General features: G+C 48.8%; 1 protein-coding gene across 1 annotated transcript in view; it reads left to right on the top strand.

Moving 5' to 3' along the window:
• The window catches only part of LOC110361658 (uncharacterized), a 169,959-nt gene that overhangs the window by 54,626 nt on the left and 91,727 nt on the right, over nucleotides 1–23,606 (top strand). The gene's annotated exons all lie outside the window — the stretch shown is intronic.

Genomic DNA, 23,606 nt, shown 5'->3' with positions numbered 1-23,606 from the left:
GTTCCCCTCGGTACGGACCAGTTTCACGGTGCTGCGAAGGTTTTAAGGCTCTTTTCATATTGAAGTGACTCAAATTCTTGGCCTGAGGTTCAATCTCTTTTCTTCTCTCAATTGAAAGAGGAGATGGACAGGGGTGTTTTGCCGCTGGCTTCCCAGCAGGTTTTGGCCAAGTCGTGGGGATTTTAGCACCCCATGGGCTCCCTAACGGGGTCAGGATGGGGCAGCCACCTCAGGAGAGTGATAATTACATTGTCACAGATCTGATTATCTTGTTTTTACTGCTGCGTTCGGATGGCAAGAGGTGATTTATTGCACAGCGCTCCTCTTCTGAGTGAGGCTTGTCTCAGGTTGAAAAGGGGAACCCCATGCCAGGTAGTAAATAATGAATAAACTGAATGGTGCTGCTCGAATTCTCCTTCAAACACCCAGGATTTCAGTACATCGCTGCTTTTCCTATCCGGCTGCTCGGGCTTTTCCCTGATCTAACAGTTTGTTGCTGTTTATGTTACTGATACCTCCAAAGATGTTGGATCTGCAGTGTATTCCTCCACGTGCTCCCTGGAGTAAACGGCGATGCTGATGAGCTGGGAGGGAATCTGCTGAGGGATCCCGCATTCAGACCCTGTTTGGGCTGTGGGAGTGTGAGAGCCTGTCCTTCCCTGTAATGATACGTTGTCATGTTAATTTTGATGATATCCCACTGTAAAACAGCGGACTGTGAAAGCCTGCAATTTGAGAGCTTACTGTGGTACCTCTCTATCCATATCTATATTTACATACAGGTTACTTCTTTATTCTTTCCCCCACCTCCCTTAAAGTAATGCTTGCATTTAGCACCAGCTGTAATGATAACGCTGCTTTATTAGGTCTGGGGAAGTTTAGATGTGTGCTGATGATAAAGCAAAGCTTTGCTCTAGCTAAAAGGGTTTCAGGTTAGTTTCACGTTCTTTCTCAGTCTTTTGTTTCTCAAACCCAGCGGCCCACATCAGGCAAACTTCTGCTGGAACGTTCTCTTATTTGAGCTTAACCACTTTTTCCAGCCAGGGCTGGAGGCAAGGAAGAAGCAGGTTGCAAAATTAATCAAGAAATCATTTAGCACCTGCAAATAAATACTTCTTTCTGAAGCCTTTATTATTTTTCATCTGCTCAGCCTTTGTTCTGGATAAATCTGCCTTCAGAGCAGGAAGACTGGGGAGAAGCAGCTGAGGTTTAATAATCTGCCTTCCCTTTCTGCTCCTCTCTGAGCTGTTCTGCTCTGCTACCTCCTTCTCTTCGAGGGATCACCTCTGGGCCAGGATGGGACCTCTGTCCTCACGTTGCTTTGTTCCTCAGCCTGTCTTCTCAACCAGTGAGCTGGGATGATGCTGTTTGTGACTGTGGAGGTATCTCCTGATGTAGATAGGATGCTCAGCACTGCTTGTTGCAGCCCTCTGCCTTGGGGGCTAATTGTGCTTGCACGGGGTGTGGGAAATCCCCTTTATTTTCAACGCCTATATCTACTGGTGGAAAGCAAAGTGTTGAGGATATGGTGGTGGTTCGTTCTGGGCAGGACATAGGCTGTTGCTCAGCCTGGATGCACTGAAGAAACAGTTGGGGTAACCTGAGGAGGACCCATGAGCCAGCAGAGCAGTAAACTTAATGCCCTGGACATTCAGTGGTCGGACTCTCATCAAGAAGGACTGACGCACAAAGTCTGTGGCTGTTCCATGTGCCACCGGTCCCCTGAGTCTGAGGGAGGGGATGGCACCACTCCTGTCCCCTGCCTGCTCGGTGTGACTTTGTGCTGGAGCACATTATGGAGCGTCCTCACCCTCCCTTTTGCCAGCTCTGCTTGGGGATCACCAAATTCTGACTCAGAGCTGGGACGTGGTGACAATATCCCTCTTCCTACTCCTTCCAAAGCGCTCTTGAGTCTACACATGAAAACAAGCCTTCAGCTCATCCTGGCTTGTGTGTTTTTGGAGCTGAAAGGTACCGCATCCTCCGGCCCATCCCTGGAACCTCCTGCACGCACCACTATGTATTTTGTATTTGATGATTTCTACCATGCAACAATCCTTTCCTCCCATAGTCCACAAATCACACGATAACCCTTGCAGTGGGTTTACTGGCTGGGCTCTGGAGGCTTGGATGTAGGAATCAAGCCTTTATTCATTGCCAAGCAATATAATAAAGCATTCAAAAGCATTTTCCTTTCTCTGATGTAGAAATTGAAAAGGAAAGATAAACCCAAGTTAAAAACCTTGACTTTCAGATGTTTACTGCTGATTATCTCTACCCAGTTTCCAGAGTTCTGATTCCTTTTTAGGATGAGAGCGGAGCGGTCTGGGGCATTGGCAGGCAGATTTTTGCTCATTTTCCTCCCCACTTTGCCTTTCCCCCCTTTGCCTTTCCCGTCCCATAGCTGAAGAACACACTGACAATGTCTTTTTCTGGTGCCCTAGACTCTGAGCTATTTTTTGTGTGTGTGCTGTCAGCAGCAGCCGAAAATCAGGGTGCAGGTCTTTGATTGCCCTCACCGCTACACTATTAATTTTAATAAATAATTGTAATGAATATAAATTAAAAGGAATAAATTTTTAAAAAAAGGTAATTTATTTTGAATGGTCCTCACTCCTGAGCTGCAAATGAATGGCTCGTAACAGCCCTTGTGGGATAGATGTGTGCTGGTCCACATCTGTCTTTGTCCCCAGATGTGACAACCAGCTCCAAACCACACAGAAGTCAGGAGTTACTTTATTTTGGTTTCTGGGCGGCTGGATTCGGTGCCACCCCTGGTGTTTTTACAACCCAAAAAGCTCCAATGCTTGGGATTCTGCAGATTCCCTTATAAAACGGGTCACAGGTAGGTGAGGTGGGGATGGATCGAGGTGTTTGCGTGGCCTTGTGTCTCTTTGGCTCCTTTGTTTGGAGTGGTTTGGAAGGTGAATCCCTTCCTCCTCTAGTGAAGATCCAGAGACTGTGTTGGGCAGGGATCCCCCTCTTCCAAAATACAGCCTGGGGTGCCACTTGCAATGGGATGCTCGGATACCCCCAGCGTGGACGCGGGACTCATTGCTGGTGTCAACGACACACGAGGAAGGCAGTTGTAATGTTAGGCTTGGCCAAAGGAAGAGGTGCACCCAAAACTGGGGTAGCACGGGGAAGATGCATTGCAGTAAGTGATCCCGCCGCTTTTTATAGGCAGAGTTTTGCAGGCAGAGATGCTCTTCCCATCTGGCTGAGCCTGCAAGGGAAGGGAACTTGCAGATAACCATCCTCTCCCACCTCCAGCCAGGTTGCTGCCCTCAGGTGCTCACCGTCATCAGTGTTTTAATGCCTGATGAGATTTGGCTTATGACTCAACAGCTTTTACAGTCCTTGTTGCCCATCTCTCTCTTCTGTTCCATCAAATCCCACTGCAGCGATATAATCTTGCCCAGCCAGGAGGCTTTAGAAATGCCGTTCGTCTCCTGTAATAGGTGTCATTGTCACTGCAAGGAGGGGACCTCGATGGAGCTTCGGCTCTCTAATTCTGCACCATGTCCCTGGTGACAGCTGCGGTGGTGCAGAGCGGGGACCTGTGGCAGGATATCTTAGGGCAGTTTGCTCCCTAAAGGTGGCTTAAAACCCCCAAAATAGGGTCTTTTTATGGCTTCCCAGCCATTTCCTTCTCTCCCTCTAGTCCTAACAGTGCAGTCCATGTGGTCTTCAGACTACAACCCAGCTTTCCCCACTCCCTAGATGCAATGTTTAACCTACCAGGCGTTATCCAATGTGGTTACCTGGGCAAATAGCTTGAAAACAACAACTGAGCCCCATAACTTGGGCTGTTAAAGAGCGGGAACAGGATCCCCAGTAAGACAATAAAACAATCTCAGCCTAAAAATGGGCTGACATACAGAAAAAGAGGAGTCTGTTGTGAACACCCCTCAGGACAGGGCTGTCGCCTTGCTTGTCGTCAGGGTGGGTAAGAAAGACACAACAAAGCCTTGCAGCATATAATACACTGTAATAAGAAATATTATAGAATCATTGTGATTGGAAGAAACCCTCAAGGTCATCAAGTCCAACCATTAGCTGGCACTAAACCGGATCGCTAAGAGTGTCATCTCTGCATCTTTTAAACCCCAAAATGGATGGTGATTCACCCACTTCCCTGGGCAGCCTGTTCCAATGCCCGACAGCCCTTCCCATTGAGATATTTCAGTGTGGGGAGCAGGAGGATGGTGACAATACCCTAGAAGAACATAACTGTTTCCCTTTCTATAGCTTAGACAACTCAGGTCCTTGCAGGTTCTTCTCTTGCAGTGCTGCTGTGGGATTGTCACAATCTTCTCCTGCTCCCAGGTAGGTTTGTCACAGAGCTGGGGCTCCTGAGTGATCAGGGCAGCCGATAGACCTGTCTTCATTTGTTGCTCCTAATTGCTTTGGGAAGAAGGTGTTTTCCAAACCAGTCACTTTGTCTCATCCTGGCTGCTTCTAAGGGCAAAGTCCCACTGCAGTGGGACAGCAGTGCCTGAACTTCAGCTGCTAAGAGGCGTCTCTAACACCATTTTGGCCCATGCCACTAATTATCTTGCATGAAATGAGAGTCCATTCAGTGTAGCGAGCTGAAGGGCAGCTCAGCACCAAATGAATGATGGGTCCATACGGCAGCTGCCAGAAGCATCAGCCTGATTTGCAGGTTCACAGGTCTGTGAATGCAACTCATGTTCCTGCCTGTGGCTGAGGAGGGAAAAGGGGACAGGATGGCTGCAAGAGGAGGAAATTTGGAAGATGGTTCAGCTGGAGCTCGGCCCCTTCAAGTGACAGTGATTAATGTTGCATACTTCGCCACTAAGCAGGCTGAACATGTGGTAGGTGTCTACCAACGCTTTCTCCAAAGGCACTTATCTCATAAAAATGAGTTCTCCGGTGTATTTGACAAATCTTGATTGATTCTCATCCTGCCTACCTTTCTGGTCCCTGCCTCTCACTAAAATCACAGCGTACATGAGAGCTTTCTCCAAGATGAAACAGTCTCTGGAGCAGCGTGAGCGTCAGCAAGAGCTGGGACCAGCTGCTTTTGATGTGGATCTTGTTGCCCGCTTTACCTACTGTGCCGATGTCCTCCCCATATCTTCAGTGCTCTTCAGCTGTACCTTGTCAGCTTGTTAAGCTGCATCTTGGCAGAGCTTTTAGCATAAGCTCACTGCAGTCCAGCTGTTCACCCCTCCAGGACACCACAACGGAGGTTTTGCAAAGGGATGGAGTTACAGAGGGACACAATTGCATTAAATGCCTGTGAATGATGAAAAATACCTTTTTTATTAAGCACCAATAGTCGAAGTTTGGAGGTTGGGCAAGCCAGGCTGGGAAGGGAAAAGTCAGAGAGGTAGATTCACCTTCCACATTGACCGCAGCCTTGTTTCCATCTCCGAGTTGAGATTAGGGCACGGGGCACCATCAGCAGCCCACAGCCAGGGAAAAATGCTTATATTGATAGCAGCTGCTCTATTTGCATATATAAGCATTATAATTTGTCTATGAGAAAGAGTCCTATGATGAAGTAATAACACAGATTATCAACATGTAGCGATAATACGAAAAACAAGCTTCTCTCTGGCACGTCTGTCTCCTTTCATCTCACTCAAAGCCTGTCTGCCTCGGAGGCATCGGGTAGTACCAATGAACAGAGCGCTGCTTTTAAACACCGGTGCTTTCAAATCCATTGTACATCCTCAAAGTCACAAGAAAGGTGCAGGAAAACACCGCATTTGCAAAGCATTTGTCAAGCAATAAGCAATTTAGCAGTGGAGTACCCACTCTGGGAAGACACAGCAAAGGAGGCACCTTCGCAAAGTGAAAGGTGCACCTGGATCCACTTAAGTGAAGGGATCTTGTTAGGGCGGCCTAATTGGGCTGCCATCATTAGCCCACCTGTGAGTAGTTCTGTAGCGGCAAGAACTTATAAAAAAGCAGGAGTGAGGTGCTTGGGAAGTTTTCTGCTTTATTCTGGAAGCTGAACTTAGAGGAAACTTGGGATAGCAGGTAAGAAACAGTTGGAGATGATGGATGTGGGAGCAGCTTTGAGCTAATTATTTTCTCGGAGAGCTGCTACTCTGTTAAGAAAGTCTTCTATTTGAACTTGAGATATGTATTCAAATGAAAAGCACTGAGCTAGGTGTAGCATTTTTGGAGTCCTCTAGGGCTGGGAGCAGGCTGGTTGGTTTTTGTCTCTGGCAAACAAATACTACAGTGAATGAGCTGTAATCTAGGGTGCTCTGGTGCAGATGAAATGGTGTTTATCACTGTGTTTCTAGAAGAGAATAGATGCAATGTGGAGTAAGAGATGCTTATACCCGAAGAACTAAGGCTTTGAAAGTGGTACAGCTCTTGTAAAGCTTCTCTAAAGCGAGTGGGGCTGCTTCTGGGCTGTGGGGCTGGCTGTGTGCTGCAGTTCTCTTGGTTGTATGCTGCTGGGTCTAAAACAAGATCAATTAATTCCACAGAGGCCATTGACTCTCTTACAAACTGGTGTTTGGTTGTAAAGCGATGCATGTAAATAAAACCTGCATTTAAACAACCAAACTGCTGTAAACTACAAGGGAAGGAGTGATCTGGGGCTGGGTTCCCTACCTGGAGGATCCAGAGATATAGAATTTGCTGGTAGGGGCTTCTTCTGGTTGCGTGGGTGAAGAACGGCATTGGGTGCTCCTGCGTTCTCCTAGATCAGACGATGTTTCTGGTTTGGTTTTAGTAAGCTTAGACCAAAGCTCTGGCTGTAGCTGGTTTCTACCTAACATTAGCATGCTGCTGCTGTCAATTCAACCTTCTGACCTCCTGGTGTATCCTTTTCCTTTATGTCTACTTTTCGGTACAGAACTGCAGGTGAAAATGCTAGATGGGCTGCACAAAAAAGCTGTTTGGATCAGCTTTCTAGGCAAATGGCTGTGAGGGCAGGAATATATACATACATATATATGTTTTGTGGGTACCCTGCTCTCATTTCTGGATCCCAGACCCTTCTCTCTCCATGGGTGGGAGGCTCCTGTTCCTCCCCATAGTTGGGTTGTGCACAGACCGGGGTTCTCTGCGCTCAAAGCCCATGCCTGGCTATGGGAACCAGCAAACTGAGAACACGCGGCCACTGCTGGAAGGTGGATTTTGAGGAAATGAGTGTGGATGCTGAGCACGTAGTTGGATATGACTTGTTTAGATGCGGCAGCTATTGCAATGTTTGAGAAACTTGGCTGCTTTTACTTGTCAGGGATTCAAGGCGGACTCCTGTACCTTTTCATTGCTGGCTTCTCGACTGCTGCTCGAGGTCCTTGTTAAATTCATTTTATAGAAACTCCTATCGCTGCTCCAGCCTCCTCTGCTGATAACGGGGTTACCTGTATTTCCAAGTCTATCGCAGGACAGACTGTTTGCAGCCGTATGTTGCCTTTTTTTAATAAAACCCCCTCTTTTTCATGTGCAGCATCGTGCTACCAATACAAAACCTGTCTCGCTTTCCCAGTGATAGATTAATAAATAGAGCTTTCCTACAGGAGCGGGGACACCCTCTCAGCTGTGAATATCCATGTGATTCCAGCCATGAAAAGTGGTATTGAAAATCAAAGATGATGGAATCTTTTCATTATTAAGTATATTTGTATATATGAAATTGGGCTGCCTATTGCTGTCTCTTCGCTGCTGCCCCCGAGAGCGCTTCTTGAATTCCCCTCTGTCAGCTTGCGGTACTTGGGGCAGCACTTGTGATAGTTTATCTTCAGTTATTCTATTTCTGCTGGTTTCTTAAGCTAATAACAAGTGATGAGGGCTCGTCTCCCGCTCTGGGCACCTTCCCATTACTTAACTAACAATTAATAAACCAGATAATGGAGTGTTTCTCCCACACAGGAGTAAATACTCACTATTAAACTGCGGCATCGCAGCATTTCCAATCTGTTCAGAAACTGCTGCCGGTGCACAATTCAGCGCCCGGCTTATAGAAAGGGATTTACTCCCGTTTTCAATATGAAAACTGTGCTTAATTTCCTGGTTTTCAGGCTGGACTGGGTGAGATTTGTAACTCGCTGAGCCCACGTGGACTGAGGAGATATTGTCACGGTCACCCGTGGCATTGCCCTGGGAAACCCGTGGTCTCTCGGGGTGCTCTGTGGGTCTCCTCTGGGCTATGGGCTGGGGAGAGGTGTGGATTTGGGGGTTGGCTCCTGGCCGTCGCCGTGCAGGTCTGTGGGAGGCTGTGGGTCTGTTTGTTTGAAAAACGCTGCTTTAATTGCCGGCGCATAGGGAGGGCGCTCGTTTATGACAGTGCGTATACATCAAAGTAAATACATTAACTCCGTATAAACATGCAGTTGCTGAAAAGCCTCTAATTAAGAGTTCTCACCAGCAGGCATCCAATTACTTCTCTTGGCAGCCTCTGGTGTTCCCTCCTCGTCACCCATGCCCTCCTGTCCTGGGGGAGGGCTGGTGCTTGCAGCGTGCTCTGGAGGATGAGGAAGAGGAGGAGGGCTTCCCCAGCCTGCTGGCTTGCCCCAGAGGAGAGCTGTGCTCTCACGACCACTCTGGTGTGCTGTCGCTAGCCCTGTGAACAGGCTCCGTGCCCCTCTTGTGTGAGCCACGGGCTGTCGTACGAGACTGGGGTGAGACCTTGGGGGTTAATCCACCACGTTGGTAGTGACCATCCCACCTGGGAACCCTGACATCCCGCCGCGCCGTCAGCCCCGCGCTCCAGCATCGCGAAAGCTGGACCGCTGAGTCCCTCAGAATGCGCTTGTCCTTTTAAATACCTCCTTTCCCCCTCCTCCTCCCAATGCTACTGAATCTTTTGATTGTTTCACCTCAATCTGTCCTTTCAAAGGCTAACCCCCGCAGAATATTGCTGGTGGCGGTGCATACTTTTTTGACATCCAGAGGAGTGCTAGACCACCGAGCTGCCATTTGGAGAGATCAAATGATTCCCGTGGCTTTAGAATTATGACACTAGCCTTGAGGGCTGGAGGAAGTGGATAGTCATGAGCTGAAAGCTGCCCCTTTGAAGTTTGGGATTTCTGGAGATGTCATCTTTTATATATATCACCAGCCAGGTTGCTTTTCATTTTGTTTGAGTGTTATTCTTGTTGAGATGCTTAGAGAGCAAGACCTTACTTCAAGGCAAAAAGGGATGATGAGGATATCCGAGTCCAGACGCCTATGCGTTACGTATCGCTTTGAAATATAATAGTTCAGATTTTTCAGGAATAACAATATGCTAACGCCTTGTGCATTTGTACACAGTGCTTGTCTCCTGGATGAACGTAAATCAGAAGATCCCTGATCTGTGGGGTCTGTGCTTGGTGTGGTTGGCTTGTGCCAAAGCCCAGCCTGGCTTTGAGCCAGAGGTGCTTTCCCAAAGTCGTGGGAGTGGATTGGCATAAAAATCTGTGCATTTTGTCAAAGGGCTGGTTTAGTGTCCCTGTTTAGTGAGGACAATTGATGACGCGACAGGAGATGCTGGTGCGAACAAGGCAAGGTCCCGGTGCCCTCGCTGGTGCGCACCCAGCCCCTCCGATCACTGCTTCTGCACGGGGCTGTTGGGAGGACTACCCAAAGCAAACAAAATGACAGTGTTTCCAAGGACTCTGTGTGTTCTCAGCTGGGGGTTGTCTCGTTCCCCAAGCATCCGTCACATTAAAAGTTGGGGGACTGGCTGAGGGTTGTTTTGTGACACGCTATGAAGTGGGACCGTGACATGACAGGTACGGGTTAGGCAGGAAGAACCTTCCCCTTCTTTAGAAGAAATGAAAATAAACCCCTGCCTTTCACTTCTGTGCTTTTATCACTTTGTTTACTGCCTAATCCTCAAGAAATCCAGACGCAGTGTAAAATTGTCTAACGTGTTTTGTGGAACCCACCACTGTTTTGCTGCCTCTTGGCTATGATGCCAACATCCCTATCACGTTCTGGTATCAAGCTGTTGAGACGCCTGCTCCCAGCGTCACTACTTTTCCTCCCATTTTTCATGCTAGGGCACTTTAAAAGGGGTAATTATTTGTGTTCCTGTGGTTATCAGCTGATGCAGGGGAGAGAGGAGCTGCTCTGCCTCACCCTGCAGAAACCAGAGCCTCAGGTCAACCTATGGCAAGTGCTTCTTGGCCGACAAGCACGTTTGGAGGTGCCGTGGCATGGCATGAGCCACCTCCTGCTTCTCCGAATCTTCTGCCTTGTCAGGAGATTGCAGCAAAGCAATAGGGGGCAGGCTTTAGAATGTGCTTTTGCCATCATGATGAGCTAAACTAGATATTTCTTCATTGGCTGTGAGCTAAATACAGTGTCCAGAGAGGTCTCCATGGCCATAGTCCTTTCTAGTGGCAGCGTGGCTCTGGCAGGTGAGCAGCAGAACAACCCAAAGCTGCGCAGAGACTCCTGTCGGGCTCCCACATACATCAATGTCTGGTGCCTGCGAGCAACTCTCGGCCAAAGAAAAACTCCTCTCACAGCGCGGTGACAGGTCTGGATTGTCTGCAGAAGATGAAATAATTTATAAGCTTCGGTTTAATGTTCCTGTTTCCTTTTTTTTTCCTTGCAGCTGCCACCTCCCCACCTTCTGTCACTGTCATCTAAATGAATTTACAAGGAAAAGAAAATAGTTCTCGCTAATGTTCTCACACAAATGAAACACTAGCCAGAGAGACAAAAAGGAAATAATTGATTGTGAAAGCAAACCCCCTCTGAGACAGGCTGAACATTATCAGACCCAGCCTGGGAGAGGAACCGGGGGAACAGAGAGGGGAGGAGGGGACCGAGCAGGCTGGAACAACAAATGTAGCGTTTATGATAATTATCCACATTTTAATCCCTGTTTCCAACCAAGCATTCACTTCCTTTAATTAGTTCTCGATTAGAAGGAGATTATCTAATAAATTGTACAAATAGAGTGGGTTATCTTCGTGGTGTTCGTGCGCACCAAGTTCTGAACGGATGGGGATGCGGTGACGGGGTTTGAGAGGGGCGAGAGCGCAGAAAACCTCCTTTTCCTTTTCCCCCCTTCCCTTGGCTGCAAATATTGGCCATCGCTGGCATTGGCGACGCGACCAGTGAAGTAAATCCATAATTAAACTGAATTAGCATGTGCTTGGAAGTTTTACATGCGCAGACACAAAGAAGGTTCCTGCTTGGAGCATTGCCAGCATGATCTGCGATGTGGGGCGGGAACAAACAAATGAAACCTTATACTTTATTTAGAAAGCACTTTGCTGAAGTTGGTTCTGAATTTTATCATGCTGTGTGCTTAGAGGATCTAATTTGGTGTTTGTGGGTGGCTGGTTGGGCAGGACCTCCTTAGTTTACCAGGCGATGTTTGGAAGTGGCACACTGATAGTCGCTGGTTTGCGTGTGTAGTCTTGGCGTCGCTGTGCTGAGGTCTCTGGGTGATGGACACACAAATTAGGCGAAGTCAAAATAGGCAGCTTAACCCGTGCCCGAGCTTCAGCAGATTCCTTGCCCTGGAGAGATCTTTCTAACTGTGCGCCTTTGCAAGTCCTCACTGTTGACCTGAGCTGGCCGGCTGAGATCCCTTGGTAGGCAGAGACTAGAAATGAGTGCATCTGGGGTGAGGTTTTCCTGGTCTCTTTTTGATCTGAAGAGCAAGTCAGCTAATCCCCAGGAGCGCGTGTTTCTTCTCCATTATTTACGGAGGGAACATACAACAGCTTTCATGGACGCGGTGACATCCTGAGCATCTACAGCGAGACAAATGCATCTCTGCCATGGCCTCCTCTGCAAAATACCGAGCCAGCTCTCCACCCCAGCACCTCTAAGTTGGTGGATGTTCAAAGGCAGGCAGGACTTCTGCCCTTAGAAGAACAGTCTCTTAATTGCGTACCTTGTCGAAGCGCCATGCCAAAGTTGTGCCAACAGATGAACCTACAGAGCCTCATTCGCTCTGCTTGCTAACTCTGATAATGAGTTTCCTGTGCTATTTTGTGAGGTTTGCAGTTGTGGGAGACACGTTATGGTGGCAGTTGTGTCACCCTGTGCGTGGTTTTTAGTTGTCTGAGGTGTGTAGGCATGTGCTCGTGGTTCCAACGGGACTTCTGGGAGACTGGGTCGGGTCTAAAACCTTCTGTTGTCTCAGTCCAGCTGCTCTGAGTTGCCTTTCCAAGGCTGAGCAAGCGGGGAGCTGGATTTCCACTCTAGGCCCCACTACAAAGTAGGGCCAGATACTGAACTCTTAAGATTCTTGGAAGAGTTCTTCATTTCTTTGGGCAAGTACCTCCAGAATTGTCTCTGAGTTACAGCTGGTGCCAGCATTTGTGAGAAGGCACCAGAGTGCCTTGATGTGCTTACTATTAAATACAGCTGGGTGGGCTGGAGGGTGAAATCCAGCACATTTGTGATGAGGAATCTCCGTGTTGCCTTGGCTGGCAAGGGAGCTGGGTGGTGCAGTCATGCTGTGGTCTGGCTCCACCCTTCCTAATGATTTTTCTAGACCTGTAGCCGAGCAGTCGATAGTTTCGTTGGCTGGTTTCAATCCAGCTTGACAGGGGTGTTAGAGATCTTGAAGATACCGGTCTGTACGTGCTGCTGCCAGCACAGATAAATCAGCCCGTAGCACCCTCTGAAATTTGTTGCTGTTGCCTCCTGAACTCAAACTGATGGTTGGGTGGTGTCCTCCAACATGGTGTTGCTGGACTGAAGGGTTTTGTCAGCATCCTGATCCTATACGACCTGTTTGCTTTAAACTGTGGTGTAATAAATAAAGGGGGGACTTGGCAGAAGCAGGAGGGGAGGGGTTGGACGGTGTCTCACTGGGTTTGTCAGAGTGTGCGTTTCACTCAAGGACGTGTCCTGCTTGTGGATCTGCCCAAAGTGACCTCCCCATCGATCGAGGCAGTCGATAGGCAGCTACTTAAGAGTAAAGTTCCGTTTTCTTTCCTTATTTCTTCTTTTTCTTCTTCACTTTAATTATCTAAGATAGATAAGCAGCTGCAGGCCAATTAGAAAACAATTACCCACCGTAATCAATGCTGGCGTGGAAAAAGGGAGAGGGCAAGCATAAAAGCTGAAGAAATGTCTTAAAACACGGTGCTGGGGTAACTCTATATGCAACTTCATCCTCGAAAGCCCTTTGACTTAACTTTTCCAAGGTAAAGAGCCAGAAATGCCTGTGCAGCGAGGAGTTTCAGACAGAAATGAGACAAAGGAGTTGCAAAGAGTAGGGAAAATCATTGCACCCCCTAAAAAGGGCCAAATGAAGGACTTTGGGGTAGCCTAAGCACTCTGATTTTTGAGCAAGTCCTGTTTTCCTGCGCTGCCTTCACCCGAGAGAAAACACCGCCTACAGAAAATTAGGATTAAGGGGAGCTGCACCGGCTATTACCGCTCACCGACAAGATCTTATGGCTGTAATAGGTAGCCGGATGAGATTATCAACCCGGTTCTCAGTGGCAGTCAAAGGAAGCAAATAAAATGATAGGAATTACTAGAAAAGCAGGGAACAAACCAGCAAACAGTATCACGCCATGATAGAGGGTACGTCCACATCATGGTTGTCGTGTGAAGCTCTGGCCTCCCACTGATGGAGAGGAAGGGATGGGAAAGGGTTCAGGGAAGAGGCAAGGAGAATGATGAAGGTACGGAAAAGCATCTTGCACAGAGTCACGGCATGTCCTGAGCTGGGAGGGACCCTCAAGGATCGAGTCCAACTCCCGTCCCTGCGTATGACCACCCTACAGTCCACACCGTGTGTCTGAGGGTGTTGTCCAATTGCTCCTTGAATATTGTCAGGCTTGTGACTGTTTGACCAGACCAGCTAAATAGGGTAGGATTCAGAGGTAATAAATAGAAATGATTGCTGACTGCTTTTTCCAAGAGAAAAACTCGTGTGTATCAAGTAAAACTAGAGACAGCACATCTGAGGTGGACTAAATAGTAGAATAGTTTGTGTTGGAAGGACCTTCAAAGGTCAACTAGTCCAACGCCAAGACTTGCTTTGTTTTATCATGTTGAGTAGCTAAGCTGTGAGCTCTTCTGGATGTTAAACTTGACATCTGCTCAGCATGCCGTTGGAGGGCCCTATGGGGTGATGCGACACAGAAGCATCCCGGTGTCCCCGTCCTCTGCCGTGCCTGCCCGCATTGCAGGGTCACGGCCGTCCCCAGCACTGGAGCGCTGCTGTCAGGGTGGCAGAGCCCTCCTTTTAGGTGGAGTCTTAGGAAGTTGAGATTTGTTGCACAGGGGTCTTTTCTGCATCCTTCACAGCCCGATTCCGGCGAGGCCGTGCTGGTGTTTTGCTGACATCACTGTCTGTCACCATGGTGATGACTGGCATGTCACCATCTCGGCGTGATGACCTCACCAGCACCCAAAGAGAAAAGTAGCGTCAAGTGAGAGAGAGCGAACCTTGATTTAAGCAGCGATTAGCGGTGTTTTATTCCATTAGCCTTCAATTATTGGTCTCCTTGTAGCAAGAGATCTGTGCTCTGCTGCCCTTCAGAAGTGTGGGGTGTTTAACCCTCTAAACCACAATTAGAAAGGGAAGAATTAAGTGTTTGCCAGCCCAGCATCCAGGTCGTGTGTGCCTGGATGCTTTTCTGCCCTCAACCCTGTCCGCTTCTCATGACAGACGGCTGGCTGAGAGGTTTTGGCATTAAATCTATGGCTGATCGTCCATGAAACGCAGCAACTGAAACAGGGGATGGGATGATGAGTTATTAGCAATAAAACATCCCTTACAGTCCTGCGTCCACTACCCTGTGTGATAAAACCCTGTGGAGAAGTGGGAATAACCCCAGCATCTCTCTATTCACACCAGTTCCTCTGCCCTGCCAACTTGCATCACGGAAAGTGAGACATTGCATGGACCTTTCCGCTCGTTGTTTTCTTTCTCTTTTCCTATGGTCGGGAATGCCTGCAAGGTGTTATTTTCGTAGGGATGTCATCAGAAAAATGCACCCTAAGAGCAGGTCGTAGCTCCTCAGACTTGGTACGGACTAGGGAAACCAGGTGACTCCTGTAGATGTCAAATGAGCCCTGCACAGGAAAGATGGTGATTATTTAGCTGTGTGTACGTGATAGGAAACAGCACCACTGGAAAAAATGGGGTGTTCCTGAGTTGGGAGCCTGGTGCACCATAGCTATCCTGGTCTGCCCGCCAGGGCTTGTGCCATGTTGTAGGACCCACAGAATGAGGAGTTCATATTCACAGTGCTGGGCACCTGGTTTTATCTGGGCGTTGAGAGCCTCTCAGAGGCATCGGAAACCTCTGACCTATGGGTGGATGCTCCAGGGGTTGGTGTGGGTCTGGGATGTGCTCCTGGAGCTGTGCCCGAGGTCCTCGTCCTGGTCGGCAGTGTGGACCGTGGCACCGGGCTGCAGAGAAGCCACCTGGCTATTTCTGCATCCCAGCATCACTGGTGAGCCTTCAGATGTGGGGGAGATGAGCTTCTCCTCCCATTTTCCCGGCAGGTGAGGAGCTCTCAGAGCTTCTTTCCCCTCTCTGCCAGCTTTTCGTGCTGCCTCTGCCAGCGTAATCGCGAGTAAATAACTGCTCGGTTGCCAAATAGCTGCCTGCGAGCAGCACTCGGACAAGCAAGACTAAACTGTCTGTGGTCCTTGAGAGCCCGAAATCAAAAGCAATGCTGGGGCTTCCTGGCGCTCATCAGCAAAAGGTGAATTTTCTGCTGTGTTTCTCCAAGGAACGCGCCCCAGCTGGCTCTGAAACCGGAGAAAGTGATGCTAAGACCAGCATTTCGCTCAGAAAGGCTGTGTGAGAATTAGTGAGAAATATCAGCGCTTTCCCTTTGCGCTTAATGCTGCTCTGATTGCCTCCGAGGGCCGCCGGTATTTCTGCTTCATTATAGACGACGTGCAATAACAAAAGTGGGTTTTTTTGGTGAGATATTAACTGTGCGTAAGTGGTTTGCTCGTAATGAACCGTCTACGCGGAGATCGCTAACTACAACGTAATTATCAGACCTCGGTGAATAATTCATAGTGAATAATTTAATCATTTTAGTCCTTTCTGCCTAAATCAGACAGTGACTCATGATTTCTGAGAATTATTCTTAGAGCACTTTAATGGCACCTATTTTACGCGGTGAGGTCAATCAGAAGTATTTGAAGTTTGGCTGTGGCAGGCAGATCTGTTCCTTGACCAGACAGGAACAGGCTTTTGTTACAGAAGAACTTGAAAGGGGAAAGATAGGAATGATTATCTTTTGTTCAAACTTGCTGCTCCCAGCTCCCCTATTCTCAAAGAGCTTCACGGGTGACATCGGAGCGCAGAAATGCTTGCGGTGAGCCTGACACACGAAAGCAGATAACAGGGCTGCCGTAATGTCTTGTTTTCATTGTTTATCCCATTCTAATAATCACAAGCCCAGCAAACAACGGGCTTTAAGCTCATCCTCGTGGTGGGTCTGTGCCTGGAGCCCATGGGTTCCAAGAGCTGTAGAACACAGGGGTGAGAAGAGGTTTCCTTCTGCAGAACAGAATTACACCAGCTCCAAGGCGAGAAGAAAAAGCACCGTGTAAATGTGTCTCTCAGGCCTTTTGCTCGGAGAACTTTCTGATCTATTCCCCAATTCGCCGCCTTTTTTTTCCCTTAGAGCATGTGCGCTGCTTTCGCTTCCCCAAAACATACATGATCCGTCACAATTTATAACCTCCGGTTTAGTGAGGAAGGGGCAGACATATTCATCTCTATAAAACCTTCTTGTTTTATTACAGCTAATATGTACCTTTTGCCTTGTGTAATGGGGCTTACGTTTCGAGAAAAAATAAGTTTGACATCTTCCTATTTTATACCTTATTTCTGTTTTGCTGCACGTGGCATCCCACTCCGCTCGCATGAGCCAGGGATGGGGCAGGGAGCACGTGTGCATTTTCCTTCGCTCTATCTCCCTTTAGCAAGATGCAGCATACACGCTCGCTCTTGTGCACAAACCTCATTCTTAGCGCTGGAACGTGACATTTAGGTATCACGCAGCTGCACAGATTTCCTCATTTCTTTCTGATCCGAGGTGCCAACACTTTGCTGTCGGGTCACCATGGCTTCAGCGTTTCGAGCTCTCTTTGCTGGTGAGAAGTGTCCCGTAGATGATGAGAGGTCTCTGTTTGGGTGAGGATTTGCACGATTCTTGATGTCACCTCCTGTGCGGATCTGCTCCCAAACCAGGTCCCGTTGGTCCCATGGTGGATTGCAGCTTCGTGCTCTACGGAAAGGGATGCTGGGGTGTGATGCTGCTGATGGGGATGGGTCCCCTCCCTGGGCAGCGGACAGGGCCAGCGCATCCCCGCAGCGAGACGCTTTGCTCCTCAGCATCGCCGCATCCTTCCCCCCTCCTTTCCCCATGTTTTCCATCCGTCTCTGACCCTTTTATTACTGAAGAGGCTGCAGAGCCTCCCCCTGGCTGGGCTCCCGCGGCGAAAAGACAGTCTCCTTTGACTTGGACGTGTTAGCCTGACCCTACCGGGGATCAGGCTTGACCCCAAACTGTTAAGGAAAAATGCAGACAATCCTGCAGCTCCTTCCGTGCCCTCGCTCCTCTTCCACGGGACCTGGGAACGTTGCTGTTGACTCCGGTAGCCTTTGGCCCCGCTGGAGCTTTGAGGATTTATTGTAGGAAAAAGGAGGACGAAGATATCAAGAGACACACAGACTGACTTTTAGAAGAATATCTAGGAGAAAGGAGCATTGCCATTGCTGCTACAGCAAGCTTCGCTTTCTAAGCAGTTTTGTTTTTTTGCTTCCAAAAGAAAAAGAAGTGGGGGAAACAAGGAAAAAATCAGAAGCCCTGTCTGCTTTGTTTTCCTCTGCCCCTTGTGCTGTGAGGAAAGCACAACACATCGCCCCACCTGTCTTCTCTGGTGGGCACCCGTGTCTCTGCGTGACGCCGATGGGAATGGGCTGTCAGCACTGAGGGTTTCAATGGGTCCAGAACTTCACCCGGTCCAGGGTGGTTTTAGGGACATGCAGCATGTCGTGGCTTTGTGCAGGGAATAAGGTGGCCTTCAGGGGCCAGGAGGGTTGGAACCAGAGGGGATCAGGTTTCTGTTTTCCAGGTAGCTTGAGGAATCTCTGTCTTTAAAAACAAGAGGAAACAAACAGCAAATGAGCTGCTACAGAGGTTTGCTGCAACGCTTTTAAGCTGAGAATGCGACTTGCAGAGTACCTGTTTGAGAGCTCCACTGGAGGGAAGACAATCCAAGTTTAGAGATGTAGAGGGGGGGAAAAAACATTAAAACATTATGTTTAGTTTTTTGTATTACTTGATGTGGGAAAAAAAGGGTGTATCAGCAGCTCCGGAGGTCCCCACAGGGCTGCTGAAATCTGAGATCTGCTTTGAAACCAACTGGGTGGAAGCTAAAAGAGCCTGGAGCATGGCGGTGAGTGCATGCATCAGACAGCTCCATGGCCTCGCAGCCACCAAGGGGTTAAAGTGATGTTTTTCCTCTTGGCCGTGCTGGAAAAATCACAGGAATTATGTTCCTTTTTGGAAAGGAGCATCTCTGTCTCTTCCCGGCCCCTGTCAGTGTGGAAAGCTCTGGGGAGGGGGAGAGCAGTGTGTCAGGTGCCCTGAAAAATAGTGGGGTGCGATGTCTGCGTGAGCAAGGAATATGTAGCTCCTTTCCAGGGAAATCCCACCCCAGGGCAAAAGCAGAGCTTGTAGGGGAAAAATGCAGGCAGGAGTCCCTGAGGTTTAGGGCAGCGGCTCACCAGGGCTGTACCTGCGCATGAACACGAGCGAACCCGCGCGACCCTGGACACTTTTGTTCCCCAAAGCCAAGTTATGGAGCCAAATGGGTGAATCTGACTCATCAGAAAGTGAGAAACTTGATGTCAGCTCCGTATGATCACAGAGCCCTCAGCAAGATCAACTTAAATCCATGTAGAAGGGCTGGCTTGCACCATCATTAACTCACAGTGTGTTTTCTTTTTCCATACCCTGTTTCCTCCCCAGCTGACCCCCTCAAAAGCAGTACATCCTAGCTCCTCTTTCTGGTTTTGAGCAAATGTATCCTAATTTTTGTGCTTGCAAGAAGCCAGCTCTATCTCCTGGATGTCTTCTGCATCTCCAATAAGGCCCCTGTCTCAGCTCACAAGAGGTGCAGATTCTCTGGACGCTGTCATGTGCGTTAGATACTAAAATAACCAACCGTGTATTACACGGAGCATGTCAACATGAAAAAAATAGGCTATTTTCTTTTCTGAGCAGAAAGAAATTGACTGCGTGTGTTCATACGCGCTCCAGATTTGGATACCGCATCGTCGTGAAAGAGATAGAGGTGCAGAGTATGGAGGGCATTGGTATGTAAATGAACGCTTTAATTATTGCAGTCTGATTGCTGATTATCAGTGCCTGGTGCTGCCGGAGCGCTCGTATCCTGTGCTGGGGTCTCGGGGCTGCTGTTGGCACATCTGCTCAAGACATGGAAAATATCCAAACTGGGGTGGGAGACGGAAGAGAAAACCCACGGGTGATGGTGATTTTGGTGCTATAACATGAGGTTTTAAAGGTGGCTTGTAACAACTGGAATTGAGGCAAGGTCTTGGAGCCCCGGTGGGACCCCCTCTGGGTAAAACTGTGCTTCGGGCACAATGTTTCCATGCCAAATATTGAGAGGAACCTTGTGCAGATGTCCCGCACATCTTCCCAGTCCCCGCCGCCTTGCTGGGAGGTGGGAAACCCCAACCATGCCAGGGCTTTGCCTCCTCATTATCTCATGGATCCCCCCCATCTGCACTCCGGGCTTTTCACAGACCCCCATTATTTCCAATCCCCTTCACTTGTCAAAAGCAATTTGGCGACTTATTATCGGTCAGACAAAACAGCTCTGGGCTCCGCTGGCCCTGATGAGGGGCCTGGGTCCTTTTCAAACTCATTCCCCCCCTCATGCAGGCTCCCCTCTCTCTGGGCAAAGCTGCTGAGTGAGCAGGCAGATCCCAGCCCCAATTAGCAACCTTTGCAAAAGGGCAGGAATTTTAATTAGTTGAGCGGTCAATTATCTCAATGGACACCCTTTGCCCTCTACCCTCTTGCTCCCCTTTCCTCCGCCCCACAGGTATCTCTCCATCACCCCATCGCCTTGCTGGGCATGGGCAAAGCTCCAGTTGCTGCTCCAAACCCTTTGCGGGGACCAGCAGCTGCTGGTGGGACCCGGTTATACCAGAGCCCAGTGGGTTTGTCCCCTCTGAGGCACAGCCACATCCCTGATGTCCACTCGAACCAGGGTTCTGTGCCCTCTTAGACATGCCCCTCGTGCAGTGGGCTGAAAAAGAGGGAAATCAAGTAGGAAAGTGCTTCATATTCGTGCGGCTGGAGGCTCAGGCTTGGTTTTCTGCGCCGGATGTCAGGGAGAGGGATGGGATGGGGAGGTTTTGAGGGATGAGTCTCTCCTCCTCTGCGTCCATGGTTCTTGATACTGATCTGTCTGTCAGCTCTCCTCGGGGATGCGCTTAGATGTTGAGGCACTGGGGAAACTTCCAGGCTGTTAATACTGTCACTCGCCTTGTCAGGAATAATCCCTTCAGATCTCATCCGCTGTTTCTATTTTGTTTGCTTCCTGAAGTTGCCTCCTCTCCCACTCCTGTAGCCCGTAGCACTCGGGCTTTGCTTCATCTCCCACATGGCTGAAGGGCCCTTGTACCCACCGCTGTCTGGGGCATCAAATAGCCATCCTAAACACACTGGCCCTCACCATCGATTAAACTCCTCCTATGTCTGGTGTTTCTAATAGAATCACAGAATAGTTTGGGTTGAAGGGACCTTCAAAGCTACCCCAGTGCCCCCCCTGCCATGAGCAGGGACATCTTCAGCAGCTCAGGTTGCTCAGAGCCCCGTCCAGCCTGGCCTGGGATGTCTCCAGGGATGGTTCATCTACCACCTCTCTGGCCAACCTGGGACAGTTTCACCACCCTCAGTGTCAAAAATTTCTTCCTTATGTCTAGCCTGAATCTCCTTTCTTTTTAGTTTAAAACCATTACCCTGTTTCTTATCATTTTGGTCTAAGTGTTACTCTTTTGCTGTAAGATCTGGCTATAATGAGCCCTCAAATCTGCGCAAAGCCAAACCCTCAAGTCTGTGGATGTGCTTTGCAAGATAATGCATCTGATAGCAGAACTTGGCAAAGAGTTGAGCTCCCGCACGCTTGTTCCTGGATTTTGGTAGCAGAAGCTGTCCCAGTTATCTTCTGCACAGCAAATGGTTCTTCCCAGGGCGTGGAGCAGCTCCGTCATCCGTCCATCCATCCATCCTGCCTCCACCCTGTGGTGGGCTCTATCCCCATCTTCAGAAGCGCATTAAAGCCTGAGCCCCGTGTAAAGCTGAACCCCTGACCTTTTGGTGTGGAGGTGCGAGCAGTGGTAATTGAGTCATAGTGACACATGCTGATTATCTCCTGGAGTAATTACCAGGAGTTTAACAGCGTCTGGGCCCTCGGAGGAGGAATTCCTCTCTCACAAGTCCCACGCTCTGGGTTTTGTGAGAAGAAACGTGTAGTGGTGGCGCATGGGGACACCTGTGCAGGTGTTTTGGTACCTGCACATCTTGTTCCCTTCTGCAGGGGCTGTTATATAGCAGCAGCAGCGAGATGAGTGGGAGCCAATGATACATGATGGGGAAGAAGAGATTCTGAAGCCATCTGTCTGTACTGAGTTGTGACACGAGTAACATCTGGTGGACATGTGTAAAAGTGGGATTATAATCAAAAAAGTGACTGTGGGAACAACATCTTGCCATCATGCTTTAATCCTCCTCTTATTCACTGTGATATCAGATGTTCTCAGGTTGCGAGTCGAAGCGTTTTTCTCTGTGCATCGAAATATACAATTTCATTAATAAAATAAGGGTACGATAGCCAGGGACTGATAGAGCCTCCTCGTTTCAATCCAGCGTGGTGTTAAGTGGACGAAATGCTGTGCAGAAACTGGGGTGAGATTTCCTACTGGGAAGAAAAGAAATAGCGAACACAGTGGAGGGAAGAGCACAGCTAGAGGGGGAGAAACCCACTGATCCCATGTTCCCCTGGCAAGTATCTCCATTGCTTTGATCGGTTTTGGTGAGGAACAACAATTAGCCAGGCTGCCAAGAGTCCTGTCTGCCCTGTCAGTCTGGTTTGAGTGCTTCCATCTGTTGTGAGTGCAAGATCTGAGGTGAATGTGTCCTTGTGTTGCTCCTGTTTCCAGCATCCCAAGCTGTAGATGTTCCAGGATTGGACCAAAGCTGGTGATTGTGTTGCTCATAGATGATGCAGAGCGAGACAGGTGTTGACTCTGAGGGACTGGTAACAGTGAATTGTCAGGTTTATTAGTAAATCAAACAGATGTGATTCACGGGGATGAGCGTTACCCACTTCCTTAGACGGACGGACAATGTTCAAGCCCCAAGAAAACCACCCTGCTTCACCTGATGCCCTTCCTTTTATCCCGTGCTGTTGGGAAAAGACCCTCAGATGTCATTAAACACTTTGATTTCCCCTTTGAAAACCTGAAGGAGGATGGACGTGTCGAGCTGCTGGGACTGCAGCACGAGCCGTCAGCATTTGCTGCTGCTGGGAGGGGGAAAGAAGCACCCAGGAGCTAATAAATGGGTACAAAGCGGCTCATTTTGTGCCCACAGAAAGGGAGCAAAGGGCACATGCCTTTTCTACCCCCTATCCTTCCTTCTTCAGGGCAGAGATTCCTACAAACACCCGTGATGTGGGATTAGGGCCGGCTTTTTCACCACAGTTCAGCCTTCACGTAGGACCCTAAATAACAGCCGAATTTCTTCCGTAAGGACCGCGCATCCAGCAGCTCTTAATATTGCTGGGCTCACTTGAAAATTCCGGCTGTAATGGCTGCAATTATGAATTGATGGCCTGAAATTTGCCATCAGACCTAATGCCTAGTTTTTCCTGCCTGGTTCTTGTTTCCATTCTGCCTTTTCGTCGGTCTTCCACAGCCACAATTATTTATCATTAGTCATTAATCTTGAAAGCATCAGCTCTTTTTTCACTACTGTTGCCCGCTCCCTGGTTTTATTGTTCACCATTTCCATCATTTTCTCTTGCCTTAGTCTAATCAGTTATTTCTTATGTTTGCCTGTTTGTTGCTTACAGCCCAGCTCGCTGGGCGAGGCCTTTTTCATTAGAGCTCTAACGATCCCGGCTTTTTTGGGGGTAATACCCACAAGCAGCAGGTTTTGGCAGGGGATGGGCATGACCCATGGCCGGGGCTCTGTCTGCACAACCCAAGTCTGGTGCAGGTGGATCTATTTGCCTGTCAGCTAAAGCTTCATATCAGCTGCATTTTCTTGGAGAACCAGATCCATGTTTTGGTGAACACATCAATGGAATGCGAGGTTATTGATAAGCATGGATGGACATCTTGCCAGAGGGGCAACGAGAAACAGGTGACCAAGAAACTGACCAACTGTGTCTAACATCCCATTCACGTGAATACTGCATATAAAAGTGGGAGAGCATGAGGATCTCGTCCCTTTTTTCACTTTTCCTCATGGCTGACATTAGGAGAGGATCTTGCGAGTCGTCCCTGCGAAATGAGGCCAGTGACAGACTGAATCCAGCTCCGGTTGGCTGGAGAGTCCAGTCCAGGACTTCGGGTGCCAGCTCTGCAGTTGCTGGGACTTTCAGGATTGGTTTTGTATATT

This window comes from Columba livia, chromosome 6 (assembly GCF_036013475.1).
Source record: "Columba livia isolate bColLiv1 breed racing homer chromosome 6, bColLiv1.pat.W.v2, whole genome shotgun sequence".
Lineage (NCBI taxonomy): Eukaryota > Metazoa > Chordata > Aves > Columbiformes > Columbidae > Columba > Columba livia.
Note: the sequence above shows the minus strand (reverse complement) of the source record. Positions and strands in the feature narration are given on the sequence as shown.